Source organism: Danio rerio, chromosome 7, assembly GCF_049306965.1.
Source record: "Danio rerio strain Tuebingen ecotype United States chromosome 7, GRCz12tu, whole genome shotgun sequence".
Taxonomy (NCBI): domain Eukaryota; kingdom Metazoa; phylum Chordata; class Actinopteri; order Cypriniformes; family Danionidae; genus Danio; species Danio rerio.
In genome coordinates, this window is record NC_133182.1 from 2,960,628 (window position 1) to 2,967,013 (window position 6,386).

Consider the following 6,386-nt stretch of genomic DNA (forward strand, 5'->3'; position numbering starts at 1 on the left):
GCTTTGAAACAGGAACTTCAGTTTTAATAACAAAAAAATATTAAACCATGTAAAAAATAAAGTTTCAATTTAGTATTGTTGAAAACTCATCACATTCAACATTTAATCACTCACTCACTTAGATAGAGATGGGTTTAAAGGAAAATTATCATATAAATATAATCTGGTAAAAGCTGGTATCTCTGGGTATTTACAATGTCCCCTGCAACAGAAAAAACCCCTCTCATTTGGGACTGAGGTTTCTGGGACAGAGAGATATGACTTGGCCCAGGTTGACAGCAGTGGGTAACGTTGTGCATTGTCTTTCCCCCACTTGAGAGGACAAACCATGAGTAAGATAGAGATCTCATGTCTGCATCAATCTGAACAGTGTGCTGACAACATCGCTATTCAGTACGCGCGCGACAACACAGCTGATAAGAACTCACGCGACAACACAGCTGATAAGAACTCGCGCGACAACACCGCTATTCAGTATGCGCGCGACAACACAGCTGATAAGAACTCGCGCGACAACACAGCTGATAAGAACTCGCGCGACAACACAGCTGATAAGAACTCGCGCGACAACACTGCTGATAAGAACTCGCGCGACAAACACCGCTATTCAGTACGCGCGCGACAACACAGCTGATAAGAACTTGCGCGACAACACAGCTGATAAGAACTCGCGCGACAAACACCGCTATTCAGTACGCGCGCGACAACACAGCTGATAAGAACTCGTGCGACAACACAGCTGATAAGAACTCGCGCGACAACACCGCTATTCAGTACGCGCGCGACAACACAGCTGATAAGAACTCGCGCGACAACACAGCTGATAAGAACTCGCGCGACAACACAGCTGATAAGAACTCGCGCGACAACACAGCTGATAAGAACTCGCGCGACAACACAGCTGATAAGAACTCGCGCGACAACACCGCTATTCAGTACGCGCGCGACGACAACACCCGCTTTAGGGTTTTCCAGCTCTTTTTCATCCCCGCTTCTAGCAGCACACTCCATTTCCGCATTACTGGATCTGTAGCGACAACAGACCGCAAGGGATGATGGTCAAGCATGGGCTGATGGGAATTGTAGTTTTCGCTACCTCCCGTTCGCTTCATTCGCCTGAGCAAATTTTCTCAGAAGACCTATAGTTTTACCGAGTCATGCGACTACGGTAATATCGAAAAAAATTAATATTTACAATATTTATTTACAATAACGTTACATCCCTAATAATTAGTAATTACAAGAACATAATCCATATATGATAAAACTGATCAAGCAAAAGCAACTGAATGAGTGCATGAATGGATTAATCGGTATTCTACAGTAAATGCAGATTAATTTGGTAACTGAAGTTCTTGGTGATGAAATTAAATTAGGCTGTCATAACTGCTGCAAAGACCTAAGTGCCAAATCTCTGTCATTCAACCTTTTAATTTAACAATGTATTGTAAATGATGCCTCAAAGTCAGGACATCTCTTACCTGCTCTGATCATTACATGTGTCCTATCTTCACTGTGCTCTTCAATAACTTCTCTTCAGATCCTGTTATAAACAGAATTCAAAACTAGTGATGCAAGGCTGACAATCAGGAAATGTAGTTATCATTGCATAGTCTGTAGGTTGTAAGATGTGTGTACAGCAGGGTCTGCTACTGTAGTGATCACACATTTGAAACAGAGATGAAAGTTATAAACCTGTTGTTTGATCAGATTGAATGTATTATTAGGTTGGCCTGCATTTAAACTCTGAAACTTTAAGACGCGGAGGCTTACCTGGAGAAGAATCTGCCATTACTCTCTGTCAAAACTTGACCTACTCTGCTTAGAAGACCTGCCCTCCTCACTGGACAAAGACCAATCAAAATAACGATGACATCAAGCATTACCCAATCAAAAGTAGGAAATGAGGCATCTTCAGTAAATGTGTGTGGGATGATTTGCATGAAAAGCTACTTTTAAATTATTATAAAAATACGGGACAAAACCCAAAACGGGATGCACAATTCATTCTCAAACACAGGACGATTTCGTATTTCAAGGGATGGGTGGCAACCCTAGCTACCCCCTTAAAACCTCTATTTTTTTGCCAAATCTAAAATTTCAGAAGTTCAGAATGAGCTTTTATATACCAATTGAGCATACACCAATTTTTTTTTGTGGTTTTTCAGGAGTACAAGTTAGAGATCTGCACGGGGCTGAAATTTTATTCATGCTGTATATTCATTTGCTCCTTTAAGATGAGGCATGAGTGCTGTGTGACGTGCGGTGAGGTTTGTGGATACTCCAAAGTCAGATTTACAAACATATCCACTCAATATATTTGCCAACTACCGATTGTGTTTCAAATATCATTCATTCATTTTCTTGTCAGCTTATTTCCTTTATTAATCCGGGGTCGCCACAGTGGAATGAACCGCCAACTTATCCAGCATATTTTTACACAGCGGATACCCTTCCAGCCGCAACCCATCCCTGGGAAACATCCACACAAACACACATACTCATACACTACAGACAATTTAGCTTACCCAATTCACCTGTACCACATGTCTTTGTACTGTGGGGGGAAACTGGAGCACCCGGAGGAAACCCACGCGAGGGAGAACATGCAAACTCCACACAGAAACCCCAACTGAGCCAAGGTTCAAATCAGCTACCTTTCTGCTATGAGGCGACAGCACTACCTACTGCGCCACTGCTTTGCCCTGTGTTACATATCATATCAGCATTATTTCTATTAAAATAGCAGGTACATATGGGGCCAAAGAAGAATGTATAGCGATTAAACAGGCCTCCCAAAACAAAAACACCCAGCTGGATGTTACAGAGTCCAATCAGCCTATTACAAGGAGCAGACACAGCATCATGGCGAATGACCACACTCTCTCTCATTCACACACATCCACACACACACACAGAGAAAAAGAGAGAGAGAGAGATAGAAAGAGAGAGAGAGAACCACGGCAGATGTGCATGCTCTCACGTTCACATTTTAGGTGCTTTATTGGTATGAAAAATAACTACATTCGTATTGCCAAAGCAGTGCAGCGTTGCTGCGTGCAAACAAAACAAAAAGGGCAATACTCCAAAGCAGTAGTGCACTCTCTCATTCCCTCTCTCACACACATACACACACAGCACTATGGCAGATGCACGCGCTCTCTCTTTCTGGAGGGTGCACTATATAGTGGGAACGCTATATTGTTAGACCGCCTGCTCCTATTCAAATGACATCAGAGTTCCCGACCGCTACTGCATTTTATTCAGAAATGAATTCCCGCGCCACAAGAAAACTGGTCGGCTGAGCTGCAGGAATACAGCCCTTTAGCACAAGTTGTGTTTGCAGGTGCGTGTCCCTCTCTCTGTCTCTCTCCTACACCTTCCCTCTCAATGGGCTAATTGCACAAGATGGCACCGTTGAGCTTTCGAGACGCAAGTGTGTGCTTGTTTACCTCTAGTCGTATAGAACTATGAGAGTAAGATTTCACATTTTTGTTACCAAATTTTTGTATGTTTAAATAAACAAAAACAAACTATTTTATCAGCGACAGAAGATAACATCCTCACTACACTGCTGCACACCTCAATGCACTAATTTGCTTCTATTCTTACCAGTTGATGCTGAAGTTAGGGCTCAGTGCTCACTCAAATTCAATTTGGATCACTTCAGTACTACAAAAACTACTAGTGTGTAGTGCACATCCTAAAGAGAGTTTTGTTTTGACACCTGGTGGACTGAGAAAACTTTAAAAAGGAGTTGTTCCCTGTCTTTTAGAACAACTATACTCTTCCCACACTGAGAGTTTGGGATCATTGACCAAGATGCTTCATCCCAGAGACATTTCCGTCTGACCTGATGTTTATGTATGATGACTACATGTATATGTAAATAATTGTAAATATATGCAACACACTAAAAAAAACATTGTTTTTTATTAATAGGTTGTACATTGCACATTGTACATGTACATTGTTTGTGTATTCAAACATATCTTGTGGTGAACAGGCAAAACAGAGACTCAGCTGATTTTAAGAAAGATCGCCTAGTTGTGTGTGGTATGCAGGAGCGAAATAAAATCACCTCAGCATGACCATATTTGTGTGAAGCTTCTTTTTAATAATAAAAAATACATTATAACACAACGCAGAGAAACGACCACTACAAAAATTCATGATCCCAACAAAATTTGAGTAACCACTGAGCACGAACTTCAGCATCAAAAAGGAAGAATGAAAGCAAATTAGTGCACTGAGGTGTACAGCAGTGTAGTGAGGATGTTCTCTCCGGTCACTGATAAAATACAGTTTTTTATTGCGAAATCGTCACCTCTTCCTTCATATTTCTATAAAACCGGAAGTAAAAGCGCACACACTTGCATCTCGGAAGCTCACCAGCGCCATCTTTTGTAACTAGCCTATAGGCTGGCGATGTGCCCTGGGATTGGCTGCAGTGACCCAGGGTGTTATTTAATAAAAGTGTAGCAGTGTGTGGCATTTGGTGTTGTGTAAATATTAGTTGATAATTCTGAATGTGTGTTCCCATTACCTTACTCTTCTTTTTCGTCTGTGTGTAAATTTGGTTTTCGTTTTTTCTTTATCCATTCCGTGTTTATTCCCTATTATTTTTGTTTGTTGTGTGGAGAGGTTGCAGCTGGAAGGGCATCTACTGTGTGAAACATGTGCTGGATGAGTTGGCGGTTCTTTCCACTGTGGCTACTCCTAAGGAGTGAGGGGAATAAGGGTCTTCACTTTAGATTAGGTCACAAAACTGCATGAAGTTGAGTTAATAAAGCATTTATTAACATATTAGTTAATTAACATATCTGGCACCTCTCCTGTTTAACCTTTACATGCTCCCTCTGAACCAAATAATGAGAAAGAACCAAATCTCCTACCACAGCTATGCTGATGACACTCAGATCTACCTAGCCTTACTGCCTAATGACTACAGCCCCATTGACACCCTCTGCCAGTGCATTGATGAAATGAGCAATTGGATGTGCCAAAACTTTCTTCAGTTAAACAAAGAGAAAACTGAAGTCATTGCGTTTGGGAACAGAGATGAGGTTCTCAAGGTGAATGCGTACCTTGGCACTAAAGGTAAAACGACAAAAAATAAGGTCAAGAATCTTGGTGTGACTCTGGAGTCAGATCTGAGTTTCAACAGTCATGTCAAAGCTGTTAGTAAATCAGCATACTATCATCTCAAAAATATTGCAAGATCAGATGCTTTGTTTCCAGTGAAGACTTAGAGAAACTTGTTCATACTTTTATCAGCAGCAGGGTGGATTACTGTAATGGACTCCTCACTGGTCTTCCTAAAAAGACAGTCAGACAGTTGCAGCTCATCCAGAACGCTGCGGCCAGGATTCTGACCAGGACCAGAAAATCAGAGCACATCACACCTGTCCTCAGGTCTTTACACTGGCTGCCAGTTACATTCAGAATAGAGTTTAAAGTATTATTACTGGTCTATAAATCACTAAATGGCCTAGGACCTCAATACATTACAGATATGCTCACTGTATACAAGCCCAACAGATCACTCAGATCTTTAGGATCATATAAACTAGAAGCTCCAAGAGTTCAGTCAAAGCAGGGTGAATCGGCTTTTAGCCACTATGCCCCTCGCTGCTGGAATCAGCTTCCAGAAATGATCAGATGTGCTCCAACATTAGGCACATTCACATCAAGACTGAAAACACATCTGTTTAGCTGTGCCTTTACTGAATGAGCACTGTGCTGCGTCCGACAGATTGCACTATCATGTTTTTCGTTTTCTTTTTCATTCTTTATAACCTGTTTTAACTCATTTTAATTTGTTTTTATCTGTTTTTAATAATTTTTATTGTCTGCATTTTATGTTCCTAAACTTGTCTTTTTTATTCTTGTTTACGTAAAGCACTTTGAGTTGCCACGGTGTATGAAATGTGCTATATAAATAAACTTGCCTTGCCTATAGTGCATGTATTTGGACTGTGGGGGAATCCGGAGCACGCGGAGGAAACCCACGCCAACACGGGAGAACATGCAAACTCCACACAGAAACACCAACTGACCCAGCCGGGACTCGAACCAGTGACTTTCTTGCTGTAAGGCCACAGTGCTAACCACTGAGACACTGTACCGCTCTTGATAATATGTAATAATGTTTGTAAGTGTACAAACTGAGCTTCAGAGACACATTTTTATAAACCTGTCAGTTTCTTTCAGCTGAATTCATGTTTCTGCTTCATTTTATAATTTACAAACTTTTCATTAAAGGTCAAAGGTTAACACTGTTTTTCCATCAGAAGTTTCTCTTGCGAGTTAAGATTTTGTTTTCCTCATTGTGAAGATGCCTGTGTGCAATGAAATGATTTATAATTCAATTCAATTCAATTTCA